The sequence below is a fragment of the Camellia sinensis genome, unplaced genomic scaffold (assembly GCF_055761805.1).
Source record: "Camellia sinensis isolate YWXY unplaced genomic scaffold, ASM5576180v1 Unanchor4, whole genome shotgun sequence".
Lineage (NCBI taxonomy): Eukaryota > Viridiplantae > Streptophyta > Magnoliopsida > Ericales > Theaceae > Camellia > Camellia sinensis.
Window position 1 is genome coordinate 15,375,622 of NW_028129277.1, and position 9,969 is coordinate 15,385,590.

A 9,969-nucleotide genomic window follows, 5' to 3' on the forward strand; every position below is an offset into this window, starting at 1 on the left:
AGGAATACAAGGTATTTTCATATAATGGCATGTAGCAGAAACAACAGAAACCCTTTGTGCTCTATTCAGGTGAATGACTCAATGGTAGAGGAGCCTCTGGCAGTCAGGCATGAGGTGAAGATGCACTTCAGGAACCATTTTTCTGAATATTGGGCTGTTAGGCCTAAACTGACTGGCCAATTTAAAAACATAGGCGGTAGTCAAGCAATGGATCTGTTGGAAGCAGAGTTTACTGAGGAGGAAGTGAGGCATGTTATTAAGAGCTGTGCAGGCAACAAAGCACCTGGGCCTGATGGTTTCAATTTGAATTTCTTTAAGAAATGTTGGGGAATAGTCAAATATGAGGTAATGCATTTCTTTGGTGAGTTCCATCAGAATGCCAATCTGGTTAGCAGTTTAAATAGCTTGTTCATTGCGCTAATACCCAAAGTGGAGAGCCCATCAAGCTTGAATGACTATAGGCCCTGTCACGACCCAAACCCGTCCCCTAAAAGTTTGGTCCATGACCGGCCTGTACATAGGCCTCAAAACAGAATTTTAGAATAATATTTAACCACATACGGGCCTTAAGCAGAAGCAATATCAATAAAAGACAACATCCATTGAGCTTGTGCATACATGATGGTTTAATTGGATTCAAGCATTTAAATACATTCCCATAGTTATATATACAATCACAGAATTTATATAGATCTCACAAACACTTATATAAGACTTAATAATTTATATGACTCCCAACACAAATTAAGGTCTCCATACGGAGACATACCCCAAGTGACTTGGCGGACAGGCGAACCTCAGTACCACTCTAGTGTCAATCCCCGATGGCTCACCTACATAAATATACATAATGACGGGGTGAGCAAGGCTCAGTGAATAATAGTAGTGTAAGGAGGTTAATTAAATAAGCAAAACCTTAGATAAATTAAATAGACAGATACCAAACTATACACAGATCTTATCCATCTATATTTCAATGCGGTCTCAGGCTCACATGTAATGCAGACTGGCTTCAAGCCCATATGTAACACAGATCGGCCTCAGGCCCATGCAGAGTACAAAACGGCCTTAGGCCCAACAAATTATACAGAACGGCCTCAGGCCTAACAGATCTTACAGATCGGCCTTGGGCCCATATATCAACAGATTGGCCTCTGGCCCAGATATTAACAGATTGGCCTTTGGCCCAGATATTAATAGACAGAACGATTCTAGAGACAAAGATATCATAGTTCCATATTACACATACATTCCATTTGTTCATCATGAATCAATACAGTTAACTTGCAGATAACATAATGTTAATATTAACTATTAACAGTAAGCAAAACGTACTACTACAGTACTACTATAGTACTACTACTCAATAGTGCACACAGATTTTCCCATGGTTTATTATAAGTCAACATAGTTGTCTCGCGAATAACAGAACATTAATAATAACGATTAACAGAACGCAAATGTATCACTACATTAATAGGGACAGAACAATTCACATCATAACGGCCTCGGGCCCACGTCTATTACTAGCGACAGAACGACCTTAAGTCCATATCAACGCCATTATTCACTCATATCCATTAATTTGATCAAAGCATAATATCAATGGAATAGGCCATTCACAAATAACAATACATAAATCATAAACATAGGAGGTAAGTGAAACAAATCGTTCCACTATTATTACTCACAGTGATCAGCTCCCGGTAATAATGGGACGATGTCCTTGTCTGGACCTACAACACAATGCACATAGCATTATAAGAACATACCTGATTCCTTACTTTACTCTTTAATCAGTTATTCATATCGGTACTAAACTCATTAGTCTTTAATAAGTCATAATCCATGTCACAGAAGATAGGAGGAATCGATAGAAAAATGGTTCACACGAAGAAACGGTACAAACCGGTAAACAGAAAGTGAACAGTCGTCATTAATTTGGGCATAACTATTTCTGTATTTAGAATTTGGGAGTGAGACCACCACCATTAGAAACTAGACTTCGGGGGCTTGATTTTAGGCTCAAGAATCACTCAAAACGGAGTTCAGATGCAAAAGATATGCTTGTTCAAAGTTGGTTGAGCAGAGCTGTCCCCCGCACATGTGGGAAACAAGGCCGCACGCGTGGGAATGGGGCCGCGCGTGCGGGACGACGTGCTTTTTTAGCAGATTCAACTTTGGTTTTGGGCATAGACTGCCGCACGTGCAGGAAGACCTGCCGCACATGCGGCTCTGGACAAATTTTCAGTCTGAAAATGGCTCTTTTTGCTCAAACACTTGGTTTTTTCCCATTTTTAAGCTTTGTTCTTAACATAAATCACTCAAAAACATGTAAAATTATCTCATAACATGATAAACTAACATCAATCAAGTGTAATTCCATTTTGAACAAATCAATCCTTGCCTCAAAAATAGAAATTCAAGTCTCATCTTCTATATAATCAAACTTCTATAATATATACCCCAAAATCATACAAATACCTCTTACACATGGTTGATCTTCACACCAAAACTTGGTATTCCATGTGTCATTCTTAAGATTGAACCCAATTCAAGCAAATTTAAGGAAATCAAGGTTCAATTCCTTGAGTTTAACTCATTTCATTCATAACCCAACACAGTTGTTCATTTACATATTATTTTTTCCAAGTCAATCCTTGATTTCATGTAGTAGATGAATTATTTACAAAGATAATAGTTGAAGCCACATACCTTAACTCAATTCCTTGTTTCTTTCCTTTAATCTCTTCAATTTTCCAAGCTTCCATGGATAATCTTCTTTCCCTCTCTTCTTTCTCTTTCACGGTTCTCTCTCTTTTCCTTAGATATTTTGTTTGACTTCAAAATGATAAGCTCCCAACTCACATGGCCTATCCATATATGTATACATCACACACTTAAGCTTTTCACAATAAGGAGGGCCAAACATGCCCTTACGAATCGCTCAAAATCAAATTTCAATTAAACTTTCCAGATGACTCTAAAAATTATGCTGATCATAAATATGTCCTCTATTCTGATTTCTGAAGCCTCTAAGGCCTTCAATTTACAGTACAAAGTTAACCACCCAAACGTGCGTTAACGAGTCAGACGAATTAACTTTCCAATTAATTTTCCCAATTAGTTCTAAAAATTCCCATTAACATATCCAAATACTCAATTTTAATTTCTGAACCCATAAAGGCCGATACTTTCAATTTTAAAGCCGTAATTCAACAAATAATTCCCCAATTCGAACAAATATCATTAAATTAAAATGCATTAACTCACAAGAGCATAAAGGTAATTTCTGATACGGATTTTGGGGTCATTACAGGCCCATTAGTCTTGTTGGCTCCCCGTACAAAATTTTGGCTAAAGTCTTGGCAAATAGGATGAAGCAAGTAATGCCAAGGATTATTAGTGAGACTCAATCAGCATTTGTGGGAGGAAGGAACATTCTGGATTGGATCCTTATTGCTAATGAGTTAGTGGATGGGTGGAGAAAATCGAATAAGAAAGGTTGGGTGTTGAAACTAGACTTTGAGAAGGCTTATGATTCCGTTAATTGGGATTTCTTGTTCAATATGTGCTCTAATTTCGGATTTGGGGAAAGATGGGTGAAATGGATGAAAATTTGTGTAACATCCACAAAAGTGTCAGTTCTAGTGAATGGCTCACCTACCGAGGAGTTTTGTCCACAGCGAGGGCTCCGACAAGGTGATCCATTGTCCTCTTTTCTTTTCAATATAGTTGCCGAGGGTTTGAATATCTTGTTTGATAGAGCCAAGGAAATCGGTCTAATCAAAGGTATTGTCATTGGTAATCATGGGGTTAAAGTAATGCATCTGCAATTCGCTGATGATACAATATTGTTCTGTGAAGCTGAATGGGTGGAAGTGGTGACTATTAAAAGAATACTCCGGTGTTTTGAACTAATATCAGGGCTGAAAATTAATTATAATAAGAGTGTGATCGTTGGTATTGGCGTCGATGAAGAGTTGATGCAAGCTTTTGCTTCTCGATTAAATTGTACACACCAAAATCTGCCTCTAAAGTACCTTGGTCTACCTCTCGGAGCTAATCCTGGCAGGAAGAGTACTTGGAAGCCAGTCTTGGATAGATTCAAAAAGAAATTACCTACATGGAAGAGAAGGTTGCTTTCGTTTGCGGGGGAGACTGACTTTAATTAAGCCAGTTTTGAGTAATTTACCCCTTTACTATTTGTCATTGTTCAAAATGCCAGTGGGAGTGGCAAAAGAAATAGACAGAATCCAAGCAAATTTCTTAGGGGGGGGGGATCCGATCTTAGAAGGAAAGTGCATATGGTTAGTTGGGAAGTCATTACCAGGAGCAAGAATTTGGATGGATTGGGTATTAGAAGGTCCACAGATATGAATATTTGCCTACTGTTGAAATGGCGGTGGAGGTTTGGGGTAGAACACCAAACTCTGTGGAAGGATGTTATTTGTTCAAAATATGGTATGGGTGGTGGTAGCTGGCTGCCAAACATGGCAGGAAATTTTAGAGCTTCAAAATTTGGTCTGATATAATTTGTGCAGTTAGAACTTAGCATGAGGTGTACAACTACTATCTTGAAAATACCATAATCCAGTTGGGGAATGGTAGGAGAGCTCAATTCTGGTAAGGCAAATGGATGGGCGAGGTGTGTCTTAAGACTGAATTTCCCAGATTATTTTCTCTGTCCACTAATAAGTATGGAACAATTTCTGATTTTAATAATAGAGGAGGAGAGACTCAGGAGTAGAGTTTGGAATTTAGGAGGCCTCTGCTGGCGTGGGATAAGGAGGAGGTAGGTAGGTTATATACCTTCTTAAGGTCTGCACCAGCCATTAGAGCCACCAGATTAGATGTTTGGCTGTGGAAGGCTGATCTATCTGGGGTGTTCTCGGTCGCATTAGTGTATAAAAGCTGTGAAGTACTCTTGGGACCTGTTAGGACAATGGCAATGGAAGTCTCGAACAATTGTGCTCTACCCAAAGTAAAATTCTTTGGGTGGTTGGCTTGGAGAGGCAGGGTGAAAACAACAAGTTTCTTGCAGAGAATAGGGATATTAGAAGTGAATGCAGATGTGGGATGTGTCTTCTGTCAAGTTGAGGAGGAAACAGCTCAACATATCTTGCTATGTTGCCCTTTTGTTTAGCTATTGTGGTCTCATATTATGAAATGGTGGGGTGTGCATCGGGTTATACCCAACTCTGTGGAAGCGTTGCTCCAGTGGTGGTCTTTTTGTAGGATGAAAAAGAAGGAGAAGCTGATATGGAAAGTCATACCTCTGGCTATCTGTTGGTCTACATGGAAGCATAGAAATGAATGCGTCTTTAATGGTTCTCGGCCAAATCTGGAAGATTTATGTGAGATTGTCAAAGCTAGAATAGCTTTGTGGGTTAAGGCATCCCCAGCCAAAGTGGATTTTTATATTAATGATGTAGTCTTTAACTTGCAGCAGGTCCAGTTCTGTATTAGGAATGGGAGTTGATTCTGCAGCAGTTATCTGTGCTGGTCTACTGGTGTAGTTTATTGGCTGCAAGTAATCTGCTGGCGTAGTTTATTGAGTTTAGTTCTCTGGGTGTTCCTGCTGGAGTGTGTCTCTGCCTGGTTAGTTTGGGCGCTGTTTTGTGCTAGTTTTGTATAGGAAGAGGAGGGCTACAAGTCTTGGTGATTGATTTGGTGGACTGCTCTGGTGGTTCCCATAGTGCTAGTTGATGAGGAGTGTTTTTGGTACATTGGCCCATAACTGGTATGATGGTGCTAGTCTGAATTTGCTGATAGGTCTGTGTTTTGGATTCTGGTGTCTTGTTTCCTCATCGGTGGATTGCTAATCTGTCATGTTGACTGCCATGGTGATGTTGGGTTGTTATGTTGGGCTGCTTTGTTGGGCTGGTGTATGGTCATGGTCTGAATTGTTATAGCAACTGCTAGATTGTGCTCTTGTTATAGGGAAGGCTATCAGTTTTGTGCCTTCTATGCTCATATGTTGATTGCTGAACTGATAAGGTGATTGCCAAGGTGACTGCCAGTCTAAAACTGATCTGCTTTGTGTTTGCTGTGCTAAAACTGATCTGGAGGTCTGGATAAAATCTGGTGGTCTGCATCAGAGGAGTGGTTAGGTGTATTGTTTGTCTTCACCTGCTGGTTTTGCTTGTTGGTTCTGTTTTTGGTTGATTGGCAGTGTTTGTTAGGCGAAGTCCAGGCCAACAGAGGTTTAATGCTTGTTTGTCATGTGTGTTTGTGTATTGGAAAACAATGGTGTGCATCATAATGGAGGAGACATTGAGTATGATGGTGTTTGCAGTTGTGCTCATGTCTGCCTAGATGAAGTTTGATGTTGGGCTCAGCGGTGCAGTACTCAGTTTTAGCTATAGAGATTAACTCAGATGAAGGTGCTGCAGTTGTGCTGTTGCAGCCCAGCTGCTGCAGTTGTGCTGGCTTGAATACTAAGGTCTTATATTGCCTTACATGCCTGGGATTGCTATGCTCTTAGGTGCTAGCAATGGTAGGATGGCTGTGTTGGTTAGTTTGGGTTGGTCTGTCTCAGAGGAGTGTCCGAGTTTTGCTGTGTTGGTTGGTTGGTTGGTTTGTCTTTTCGTTGGTCTCTCACCAACTCTGTGGGTGCTAGCAAATGATAGGATGAGCTTTTTGGTGCTAATCTAGTTGGGATGATTTAGCTCATTGTGATGCTATTGCACTTTCTTTTTTCTTCATTGATGTAATTTTCCTTGTACGTTGTACTTGTTTATTTCATCAATAAAGTTTCTTTTTTGCTGATAAAAAAAAATGTAGATCAGTATGCATAGTTGAATTGTTCTGTCAATTGTTTCACAGGTTGTGTTGGGATATGAAGTCAGGAAGAAGGGTGCTCCCCACAATTGTCTAGATGATGCAACTGCTGCAATGAAACTAGTTCTGGCCAAGATAGAGTCTGGATTTGACAATGCTGTACCGCTGGTTCGTGAGGGTGTGAGTTTCGAAATTTAAGTCCTGCTTGCTTCCAAACGAATATAAGAATGTCAATTCATTGCATCTTTGACCTTGTAGGTGCCTGAGATCAAAAAGACAAAGCTACTTCTCCATAGGATACCAGTCAATGTGCCCGGTGAAGAATTACATAAAATTATTCCTGGAGACTTTACAATTGAGATCAGGGTCAGAATATCTATAACCGTTGTTTTAATTTATTGTTTGGATGAGCTTGATTAGTGGAACCCGGTAATACGTATTCCATGCATGTTACCTTGCCCATATGTTGGGACTATTGTTTATGTTCCTGCAAAGACCTCAGTACTATGCATTAGAAATTGATCCTGGGATTAGGATATCTGTTGACTGGGAAATATTGTTGACCTTTTGCGAGATTTTCATTGCAATGAACTGCACAATGATAGCATTGGGTCTATACTAAGGTTGTGTTGGCTAGGTGAATCAACCTTTCCTCATAATCGAGAAGCGGAATTAGCACTTGGGTAACTTGAGAGATTCTTCTTATTTACCTTTCTGCATAAGCTGATTTAAGTAGAAGTTCCATGTATAAATTGGAGCAAACATGCAAGAATAATTTAAGCTAAAAGTTACCTGTTTTAAGCTGTACCAAACAGCTACATTGAACTACTTAAAGATTTTCATTTAATGTTTAGGGGCTTTGATAGTTTGCCCCTAAAAAGATGCTCAAAAGTGTAGTTGCCCCCCCAAAATATTTATTTGAACAATTTGTTCTTTGAAAATGTTTAAAACTACAATTGGCCCTCTAAAACTTCCCTTAGTTAGGGGGACATTACTACAGTTGATTTAAATTTAGTGGCAATTTGCTTCAATTAATCATTTAGGGGGTCAATTGCACCTTGAACATTTTCCAGGGACAATTTGCTCAAATTGATCTTTTGAGAGACCGAATCACACTTGAGCATACAGTTGTTAAAAGCTCTTAATTTAATTTAATTTTTTTGCGGCATCATTATGTGAACTGACAAGAAATTGACAATGTAAGAATAATTCTCAAGGAAGAGATCTTTCTTGCTCGAAGGGTGGCCCATATCCTACAAATATTTGAAAAAATAGATGGTGGGCCAGCAACTTTTGCACTGACCATAACTTAACTTAGACGAACAATAATATTTGTTCGATACATCATGAAACGTGTCATAAGGTAATTGCTTATGCAAAATGTGAATATTGAGCTTGAAGGGAAAGGTCGATTTTGTTTTTGGATAAACATCCAATTAAGTGCTTTTAATGATGTTATGAACTTATGACAGCATAAGGTAATGTATGCAACACAATGACACACACACACACACTCTCTCTCTCTCTCTCTCTCTCTCTCTCTCTCTCTCTCTCTCTCTCTTAATATTAAAATTTAAGTATATTGTAGGCTCTTTTTTTCCCTGTTCATTATTGAAAGGCTGACGTGGTGAATGATTTGGTGGCAGCCCAACAAAAAGGCTAGAGGAAAGAAGTATTTTGCCTTTGCCAATTTTAAGAATCAAGAAGAGGCAGATCAAGCATTTGAAAATATCGATGGATACCGAGAAAAGGTATTTCCCGGATGAGAATTTCTCTATATCTTGCACAACTTCTACTATCTGGAAAAGGTGGCCCGTGTACGTAGCTATATGTATATCCTTACTTTCCCTTGAAAGCAACAACTGAAGCTAACCCTGATGTCACATAGCTTTGCTAGTTTAGCGTTAAAACTTCATCTCATCTCTAACACAAACGTATTCTTCTTTGTTTAGGTGTGAAAACCTAATACTCCTGTAACTAGTGCCTTTGGCCTGTAATTCATTAGTGCCATCTCTATACAACATTTTCTTGTGGTTTTTATTGATAAACTATCTCATGCATAGGAATTAAATTTTGAATTTTGTTGATGCCTTGTGTTAGGACTCGTATGGACTACCACATAAATGTGTTTCATTCCAATATGATTCTGGATCGATTGATAGCTTTTGTGTTCGTAAAATGACAAGTGGGGATGTTCTTGGCCAAGTTTCATCGAGGAAAAGATCATTCCAAGTTGAGGAGACCACCACAGGCGAGTCCAAGAAGTTGAAGTCATGTTAGGAAGCTGGAGAGCAGACTAAGGCAGGGTCAAACCTTTGTGATGGTCACTTGAAGGAGATTGAAAGACTGAAGTAAGAACTGAGACAGAGGGATGAGGAAATCTCTGACTTGAACAAGATCATAGTTGCTCTTACAAGGAAACAAGGACTTTTCTCTACAGTGTTGGATGCTTAAAAGAGTGCCTTTTAATTGTTGGCATTTTTGGCGGTTGGCAGGTGAGTTTGGCGGGAGAGTAACCCAGGGATGGTGATTATGACTCTGCTGCTGAATTTTAAATGAGATTCGGAGGGATAAAATGTAGTGGTTGTGGTTGGATGTGCTTGCATTGGTGGCATGGCATCATTTTGGGTACGACTTTACTGCTTGTGTTTGGAATTTTTGGTGCTGATGGAACCAAAGGGTCTTTGCTACTAACACTCCGTGCCAAGAAGCATGCCATTAACTATTTCATATTTTTTTATTTTTTATTTTTGGTGAACTCTCTATTTGTTTGAACTATGGGGATTCCGTCTAGTATAGAATAGCAGTATGAACTGATAGTCCTAGTGTTAGGATGTACTGTTTAATTATTTTGATGATTATGGAAACTTCTAGAATTTTCTGGCAGCTTGTTCAAGTCATGGTTAATTGCCCATCGTTCTGCTCGTGTTTTAACAAATGGTTATGCGATAAGTCCAGTGGATAAATATTTGGAGACCTTAATTTGTGTCATTCATCATTTTGTGTTGATCTTATCCTTCCAGCAAGATTGAACGGTAATGACATCAGTGTTTTTTCAGTTCTTATGTTATTATGAGTTGTATGAGAAAATTAATTTTCTTGCAAATTTCATTTTCCTACAAAACAAATTTAGATTTTTTTATTTTTATTTATTTTTTTTTTCATCTTAATCGAGCTAACATAGTA

The 9,969-nt window shown here is 38.9% G+C and overlaps 1 long non-coding RNA gene across 1 annotated transcript; it reads left to right on the plus strand.

Moving 5' to 3' along the window:
* The first annotated feature begins 7,041 nt into the window (after nucleotides 1-7,041).
* On the plus strand, nucleotides 7,042-9,679 carry LOC145816686 (uncharacterized). Its single transcript, XR_014358768.1, has 3 exons — nucleotides 7,042-7,149; nucleotides 8,430-8,534; nucleotides 8,884-9,679. It is a non-coding gene; the product is annotated as an uncharacterized LOC145816686 (long non-coding RNA).
* The last annotated feature ends 290 nt before the right edge of the window (nucleotides 9,680-9,969 follow it).